The sequence below is a fragment of the Ammodytes marinus genome (genome assembly GCF_949987685.1).
Source record: "Ammodytes marinus genome assembly, chromosome: 21".
NCBI lineage: Eukaryota > Metazoa > Chordata > Actinopteri > Uranoscopiformes > Ammodytidae > Ammodytes > Ammodytes marinus.
This window is the reverse complement of record NC_137225.1, coordinates 17,227,783-17,237,043: the sequence shown is the minus strand read 5'-3', so window position 1 is coordinate 17,237,043 and position 9,261 is coordinate 17,227,783.

Below are 9,261 nucleotides of genomic sequence, written 5' to 3'. Positions count from 1 at the left end.
AACGTGAGTTTTCCCGTTTTTGGTTTAAAAAAAAAAACCCCGTTCAGACACAATTTATCTGACATCTTCACCCGTACACAAAGTTTTCAGAGGAAACGGGCCGAAATCGCTGAAGTAGCAGCCATGCCAAGCCAATAGTCAGCGGTGACACAGCCTAGTAGATAGCTCTTCCGGTACAATTTGATGCATAAAACCTTACTGTAACCGAAAATTAATGCCACTAACGTTCATAAAGCGGTTGGTGTAAGCTTGGGGTTACAAATATTGTAAAAGACAAGCTTTCTGTCCTCTTATTTCACCGCATTGAACTCGGAAAAACAGCAGACTTGCTGATAGTGAAGGGGCTTCGTGAGCGGATATTTTCCTGTTAGGCGTACTTCAAAATAAAAGTCAACTCACGTGTGTCCAGCGAAATGCTATGAATGTTTAGCCAGTGAAATGCTTTTACTGTGAAGCCGTAGCCTTAATGCTCCTTTTGTTGAACAGTAGCCTAACTTAACCGCTGCACGCTGATAGTGTTTTTTTAATGTAGAGCCGTGTCCCTGGCATATAGAAGTGACACACGTTTATTTAGCTAGAAAAACAGGCAGAGCACAACTCTTTCCCTATTTGCTTGTAGGAGCGATTGGTGGCACGATAACAAATGCATCAGCAACAGCACAACGTCCATGAGCACAATGAATACAGCTCGGTGATCCGCCATTGTTGTTGTTGTTTTCCAACTGGCACACGTGGACCTACAAAGACGGCGCATGCCTATTTATATCCAAACGCAATGCGCATGTGTGAGGGTGGAGCCGTGACGTCAGCGTTATCAGGGGAAATGGATTCGGTGTTTACAGGAAACCAAAACCGTTAAGTTTTCCAAAAAATCCTCCCTCGGAGGTGATCTCAAAAATCTGCGGTTCATGCCTGCGTTTGCGTTTGCGTTTGCTGTTTTCCTGTAAATGATATAGTGCAACCGCAGAAATTTTTCTGCGTATGCACCGTTTTGCGTGGCCGTGTAAAGTGCCCCTAAGGCCATGGCAGCAAAGTAACAAGTTTCCTCCACAGGCCGAATGAAAGACTTGTTATGTGTGAACAGAAAATAGAAATACACATCCTTTCTATATTTATCTTTTTTTTTACTGTGAATGCAGAATGAAGAAATTCTGCCACGAACAGGGTCAAGTGATTTCTAAATAAAGTATTTTTGAACAAATTCCAATATGAAATGGCCAGCAGTGCCAGATGTTACCCTAAAGCACTGTGATAGTGAACCTCAAATTCAAAACTATATCAAATAACAAAAGCACTATCTATCTATCTATCTATCTATCTATCTATCTATCTATCTATCTATCTATCTATCTATCTATCTATCTATCTATCTATCTATCTATCTATCTATCTATCTATCTATCTATCTATCTATCTATCTATCTATCTATCTATCTATCTGTGTCTGTCTGTCTGTCTGTCTGTCTGTCTGTCTGTCTGTCTGTCTGTCTGTCTGTCTGTCATCTATCTTTCTTTTTCTGACCTGATATCACCTGCTCTCTACATTGTTACCACACAGTGCTCAGTGGGGAATCGAATTTGTCTCGCCACCTCAAAGAAATACGGCTCTGTTAAAGACTTTACATCAATACTGATAAATAATGATGAGATCTACAATCACACACACACATACACACAGAGAAACACACACAGGTGTCGGTGAGTGATAATGCTACTGAGACTGTGGAGACACACACATGAATCCACATATGGTCTAAATGACATGGATGGTGAATCTCAATTAATCCACACAGCTGGGGTTTGAACACCTTAATGGCCTTTTTTTCTGTTACCAATTTTTTTTTCGTGTAGTATTGGAATCGGCTGATGGCAAAGGCCCTGAGAAAGCCAAACTTTTACAGCAACGCATTAACAAGACTGTCATTGAAATTGATTTTCTCCCGGGTTACGTTGGGGGAAGGAGCATTTATAGTTTATTTCTTTGATGTTAATGCTGTCATTAGGAAGGCTTCATTATTACCAACATGCATGAAGAACAGACATCTCTTGGGAATCCCATTTAGGGATTCTGCATGCTGAGGAGCTTATTACGTAATATGGATGGAATATACATGGTGGACGTGGATTATGTTATTATTTTAATCACTGTCAATACCGTCAGTTGTAGCTGTGGCCAAATAGGGCTCGAGTGGGAAAATGCACATTAATGGTCATCATTAGGTTTGTAATGTTGAGAACATCCCATTAATAATACTACATTTATATGCATTTAGTGTTTTATGAGAGAGGTAAGATGGTAATACATTTGTGAGACACTGATAAATTGATAAGTGGGGTTATCTCATCTTCACTCGAATAGCAGATACTATGCTGAAAGCGATAACGTATGTCAGAAGGCTTAGCATACTGTATATATCTTTTGGTCCCTGCCTGATGTGTTGCAAACTCATGGCACACATTGTTGTACACTGATGAAGATCACTTGGCTTTGAAGATTGTCATGTGCTTTTCAATGGGCTGGTGCATCGTGCATAGATTTCCTGTGAATCAGAGTGTGCTGTGATAAAGATTTGATTGGCCTCCGTCTGGCAGCTCCTTCCTGTCTTGATGATGTCAGATCACTCACAAAGAGATAACTGCAACTGGACACACACACACACACACACACACACACACACACACACACACACACACACACACACACACACACACACTGAAACACAGACAACAATGTCCATCCCAGGAAATCACCTCCAGTCAGCCAAAGACATCTGTACTAGTATTATTTATTGAATGTATTCATAAGAATACATTTCTTAAAGTAGTAGTAGATCTATAGCAGGAGTGTCAAACTCTGGCCCGCAGGCCAAATCTGGCCCGTTTCAATATTTAATCTGGCCCGCGAACCAATTCGGCAATTCCATTAAATTTGGCCCGCGAAAAAAAAATAATAATTATCATGATTTTTTTTTTTTTTTTCTCATGTGGAGCCTGTGCCATATTGGCACGTCGCACACGCTCCCAACCGTTAGGACACTCGCATAGCTTACCACTAGGAATGTCTGCTGAAAGTTCCACAGCTCAGGATTTTAAGCCATGAATTGATGAACTTGCATTGAAGAAAAGATGTCAGTTTTCTAATGGCTGTAAATAGGCCAATCTATGTAGCTAAATAGCATGCTAATATGATGATTGATTGTGTCAAGTGTCTAAGGATGAATGCTAACATTATCTGGTTTCTAACTTTTGCCTCAAGTTACAATATAGCTCACTAGCTAACGTTAGATAGCCGCTGATAGCCCACCCCTTTTGTTTCCAATGGTGGCTTTGCATTTCATTACCAATGTAAAGTGTCATAAATAGTTAACACTGGTGCTGGGTCATGATTCCTATAAAAAAATAAAATAAAAAAACGTGATATGTTTTGAATGTGCAGAAAGTTTTGAAAAATCCAAGAGAAAACATTTTGTGGCTCAATCCAGGATGCCTGAGAGCCTTACTGCATTATAGTCCTTTACAATTGTTTCACCAGGAACCTGAATGTTGTCTTTTCCTTTACAAAAATAAAGACATTTCCACAATAAATTGACGCAGAAAAGGCACAGAAAACCAAAACAGAAAAATCCACCAGAATACAGGAAATTAAGTGTTTGACGCACAAAAATTTCTGGGGGAGCACCCCCATACCCCCCACATATAATTTGTCCCCCAAAATATGTAAACAAAATCTAGCCTATGCCTCGTATGTACGCAGGTTATATACCTAGATATGTTGTTTGAGTTTTGGATTAAAAAGACGGCATGTCAGTAAGCGACATGTCTGGCCCTTCGTGTGATTATCATGTCGTAATTCGGCCCTTTGTGAAAATGAGTTTGACACCCCTGATCTATAGGGTTACCGTTCCGTACTGTACCAGCAAGTAAAGACAATGCTTTGAAGGCTCAACAGTACATTGTCCTCTTTACATCTTCCTTCATATTCACACCTGCTTTTATTTTGATACTATTCCCTACTGTTCAGTGCTACACCCACCCACACAACACTTATTTCTGTGATCAGAGTCAACATTAGCTAATGGGACTCAGCTCTCTCTTGAATCTGCCCACTCAGCACATTTCAATCTGTCTGAATGAATAATCAATAATCAAATGAATGCTGACGGCTGAAACTGGAGAAACTATTTTCTCACGTATAAGTAGATAGAAGAAGATCTATGGATAGATTGACCAGCATGGTGTTGAATTATTCAAATTTGAAACCCTCTGGGTGCTAAATGATCAAACCTTTTAAGTGGAATGTTACCTCTTTATAAGAAATAAACGTAATGTAAACAGTGAATTGCTTTAATGTTTCCTGTGAAGAATTTGCAAATGGATTAAGTCCAGCTCTTATCCCTGCCGTAACATAAGTGGTACCGAGTCTTCCTGGGCAGGTGGAGAGAGACATGTTGCTAAGTGCTGCAGCCCAAGAAGACATTTTAAGCGAGAATTGGCCCGTGTTGAGTGGAATTGGCGCGTACCGACTGTGGCTATAAAAAGCCTAGGCTATGGGGCACACAATGGAGCTAAATTAGTACCCCATAGTTTGCCAAACGGTCAAATATTTCCAACTGTTCTGCATTTTTACACCATCAAAGGAAGATGAAAGAAGTTTGTGTTATTTGTGTATCCGAATCATCTTTCATCGTTGTTGCGGGAAGCACACATAATCAGATTTGGGCTTTTGGGTTTATGAAGCTGGAGATTACCGCAACACCACAAATATCCTGATCACATTCAAATCCATTGTTTACAGGTTTTATTGAGCATTAACTGATACGTCATTGTTGGCCAATCTACAATAAGGGAGATTTGCAATTTTGTAATTTTGTTCTTCAACATTTCTTCGAGCGGTTAGAATCTCTCACAAACAGCATATACAGCAGAAGCGGAAACTATCAGGCAATCAGTTGGCCAATAAAGGTTACCATGGCAGGCATTTCAGCCAAGCACAATTTGTTAAAGAACCTCATGAAAATGCTACTCTGGCACATAGAGATGTTTTTTTCATTTTATGGAAAGAAAAGATAAATAAAATGGAGATGAAACTGACTTTTATCTTATTGGGAAAAATAAATATGCCAAAGCCAGAAGTGAGATGAACACGGCATCGTATTTAGTTTGATCAAGTGTTTACTTATGGTAATGCAGCTTGCATAATACACAAAGGATGTACTCCTTCCATAAAATACCATGGAAACAAGCCAGACACAATGTTGCAGTTTTCCACGATGCTCATCATGGGAAAACACCCAAAAATGCATGTAAGGCTGTTTAAATGGGCTGTTTTTTGGCCATGTAGTTGGTTTAAGTGTCTGTCAATGTCTTACAAGTCTCTCCTGAATATGAATAATGTATAATGTGAGCAATGATAAAAATAGGTCCCGACGTGCACATTGTCAGATATCAAAGTGGTCCGTGAAAAACATCCTCTGGGCGTATGGAGGTAGGGGACATGGGCGTGGACTACATCAGCTGATAAAATGGTGTTCCTTTTCCAAAGTACCGCACAGTTCTGCGAAGAAGGACACACCGTCCTTGATGATCCCTCTCTCTGGCTGGCTCGCCTGCCAAGACGAGTGCCTTTCAATCCGACCTGGCGTTGCAGTTCCTGTATACTTTGATGGACACTTGTATTCAAACCGTGCGGAGCATTTCAAACCTGATACAAACCTGAGTAAACTTCAAAAAACAAGTGTTTGTCAAGGTTGAATGGGTCCATCCATGCTACAGAAAGAATGAACTGTAAGGGTAAGGTGAGGAGACTTGTCGAGGAGTTTTCAGGACTCTCTTGGAGGAAGAACTAATTACATCTCCACTTCACGTTGTACACATCCTATATAACCCAAGTGACTGAGAGTCTTAGCAGTCATGTACATAGCTTTCTTTCACTGTCTTGGTGCCATAGCAACAGAGCGTGAGGCTGTGTTGGTTTATCTTTTACACCACCGAGGAAACATTGAGGAGCAGGAGAATCACCTGTTTCGGCTTTGGCTCTCCTGCAGTGGCATAACAATGCTCTCTTTGTGTGTCTGTATGATTGTGTTTGTATGCACGCATGAACTGTATGTCTGTGTGCGTCATCCTGATGAACACATGGCGAGACTTCCCACAGCTTACCATTTACACACTCCGACTAATCACATCCAGAATTAGTTTGCTCGTGGTTTTCCAACAATCTCCATATTACAACGCCACCTGCCTAATCTCGCCGGGAGCCAGCCTGCTTGTTACCGCATTTGAACTCATCTGTCTATGCTTTCTTTCATTCTCTTTTCATTTTAGAAATATCTCAAAGACTCTCTGCTCTGTCTCCATGTTTGCATTGGTGTAACCAAGCCCATTAGGGTGTAAAATTGAAATGCAGACAGCCGCACAACACACGAGACAACAGTTATTTTTCTTTTGTTCACGCTAACACAACCCAGTAAAAAATACAATAATATTTTTGCTCTTAGGATGCATGGACAGAATGTCTTGATCAAATTGTGTGGACAAGTACTGTAGCATGCCACTGTTATCACAGGAGGAAGCATTACTATATATAAAGGCTGCTAGAGGTACTCCAGAGGGCTTCCATTGAGAATGTCGTAGGCTTGTCTTAATTCATTAGTGGGACTGTAGCACGGCAGCATCAGCCGAGTCTGTTTGGGATGCTCCCCACATACATTGTATTAAATATTCATGGCCTGGCAGAGTGAGTTATTATAATGAATGACAGCATGGGGTCAGCAGAGAGAGGAAGCACATCAAATAGCAGAACTAAATGGATCAATGCTTAGAGCAAACAGATGACATAACTTATGTTAACAGATTCCAATAAAAGACTGGCATCCTTTAGCGGTTGTTAAGAATTTAATTGATAGCAATTTCCTGAGGTACAAAAACCTGTTTGTTTTTCCCTTTTAGGCAAAAGGAGAACTTTGTAAGTACGATGTGGGTCACATCCATATGCTTGATGACTCATAAAGAGTAGGGGGCTGCACAGCTGTTCAATTAAATCTTGTTTTTGCTTTTATTGTAAAGCTATATGGGAAACATGGTTGGAAATACTTTCCATGATAGTTTTGGTGTTTGTGCTTTCATCAATTCCTTTCTTTAGCCACTAGCAACTTGACCATGCTGGTCTGTCAGCCGGCCCACTGCTTTGGTCCCACTGGAAATATTTCAACTACTTTTAGATGGATTGCCATGACATTTGCCACAGACATTCATGGTTCCCAGATGAATTACCCTAATCACTTTGTTGATCCGTTGACTTTCCCTCTAGCCGTGCCACAGAGTTGGAAAAAAAAGGTCTTGACAACTATTGGATGGATCACTATGGAGTTTGGAACAGACATTCATGCCTCAGGATGACTTACAACAATGACCAATACCTTCAGAACTAATGATATTTTCTTCTGCTGTTAGTTTTATGTTTAATCTTGCGAGACTGCGATGAAACAGATATAACCTGCAAAAAATATTATTTATTATTCATGTCTATCATTGCAATATTTTGAGCACAGTTTTGAATAGATTATAAACCACTATTTGGAGAAAAGAAGAGCGAATAACTCAATACAATGATACTTTTACAGCTTCAACACAACACATGAGAAGAGTTCATGTTTGAAAGAAACATTGAAATTCCAATAAGCACTGTCCATCCCAGTTGTTGTTTTTTTATCTCGAGGCAAAAAGAAACCAGCTTTAAGAGTTTTACCAGCTCGCATCTCCTCTGGAGGGTTTTTAGAATGTACACATTTCTGTTAGAATCACTTCTTGTTTTGCTCCTAGAACCTGAATTAAAAGCAAGCGAGGGGCCGAGCAGACGGTGAGGAAGTTAGAGTGTGGCGCTCACTCACATCGCACAAACATTAGGTATGCTCACCAGGATCCTCTTCTCCACTCTCTCGCTGTGCAGTTTCTATTTGGATAAAACTGAGCTGTCACGACGTGGCCTCGGACGGGAAGTGACTGAGCCCACTTCAAGGCTCCTCAAGCACTTTACCCATCACGTAAAACCTGCTTTATTATTACCAGAGGCTAGTGGCAAACTAGGTCCAAGTTTGGGTGCTTGCTGTTTCTTTTCTGTAAAACTCAGTCGCTGTAGGACATGTTGGCCTTGCCAGAAGTCCTCTGGTTCTAATCTAAAAGTCAGGTTAGTCAAGCCACATTACCATGCAGGACGTGGTCCTTTGAACAGCAGCAGGCCCCCTCCTGGCTATCAAATATGTGTGCTGGCAGTGACAGCCTCAGGATATTGGACACGCCAATGCCTGTTTATGAAATGACCTCGTGTACTGGTACAATGATCATCTTAAAAAATGACTTGTCAAAACTAAAACACTGAGATTTTTCTCACTTTAACGACCCCTTTCTGTATGTGTGTATGTGAGTGTTTGTGAACAAGTAAGCAAACATCTAGCAGTGTGTGCATCTTGGCTCAACCTGTTCAACTGTTCATTTAAAATGTATTGTCAACATGCCAGGCGTGACGGTGTGTATTAGAAATCCAGTGGTCTTTTATTTTCAATTTGATCATCCAAGCCTTTTGTGGAAGAAAACATGCACACATTTAAGAAAAAAAAGCCTGACACAATTACACGTGACACACTATTCCACTACGTTCATGTTGGTTTTCAACATGAATACAAGTAAGGCTTTCCAACAAGTGCCTCTGGAGGAGGTTATTTGTCTGTACACATTTTTTAAACCTCTTTTGAACACAAACACAAAACACAATAGGTGGATGGTGAACAACACACAGCACAACTTTGCATTTTCCTGAGCTGGCTCATCTCACATAACAAGACATAAGTGAGGCAAAGGGTTACTGTCTTCGGACAATTTCAGCAGCAGCGAAGAGTCATTGGCTCCAGTCAACCAGCAAGTCATGTGATTAATACATGAAAGAATTGCTAAGAGAGGATACACCAGTTTTTACCACTACTGTCATTTATTTGACCAGATCTGAAAGAATGCTATAATAAAATGGTCTTTTTCAATCTACATTCTACATCCATCATATCTACATTTCTTTATTTACCACAAAATATTGACACCATTACAAGTACTATGGCTAAAATATGTGAAACATAAATGTATATTCCATAATATATTTATGTTTACTCACTGGATATATTACTATTTTCTATCAGTATGCTGTCAAACTTTGTTTACAAAGGTGTGTCCACTAAAAGGATAATGACTTATCGCATTTTTTAGTAGTCTTAC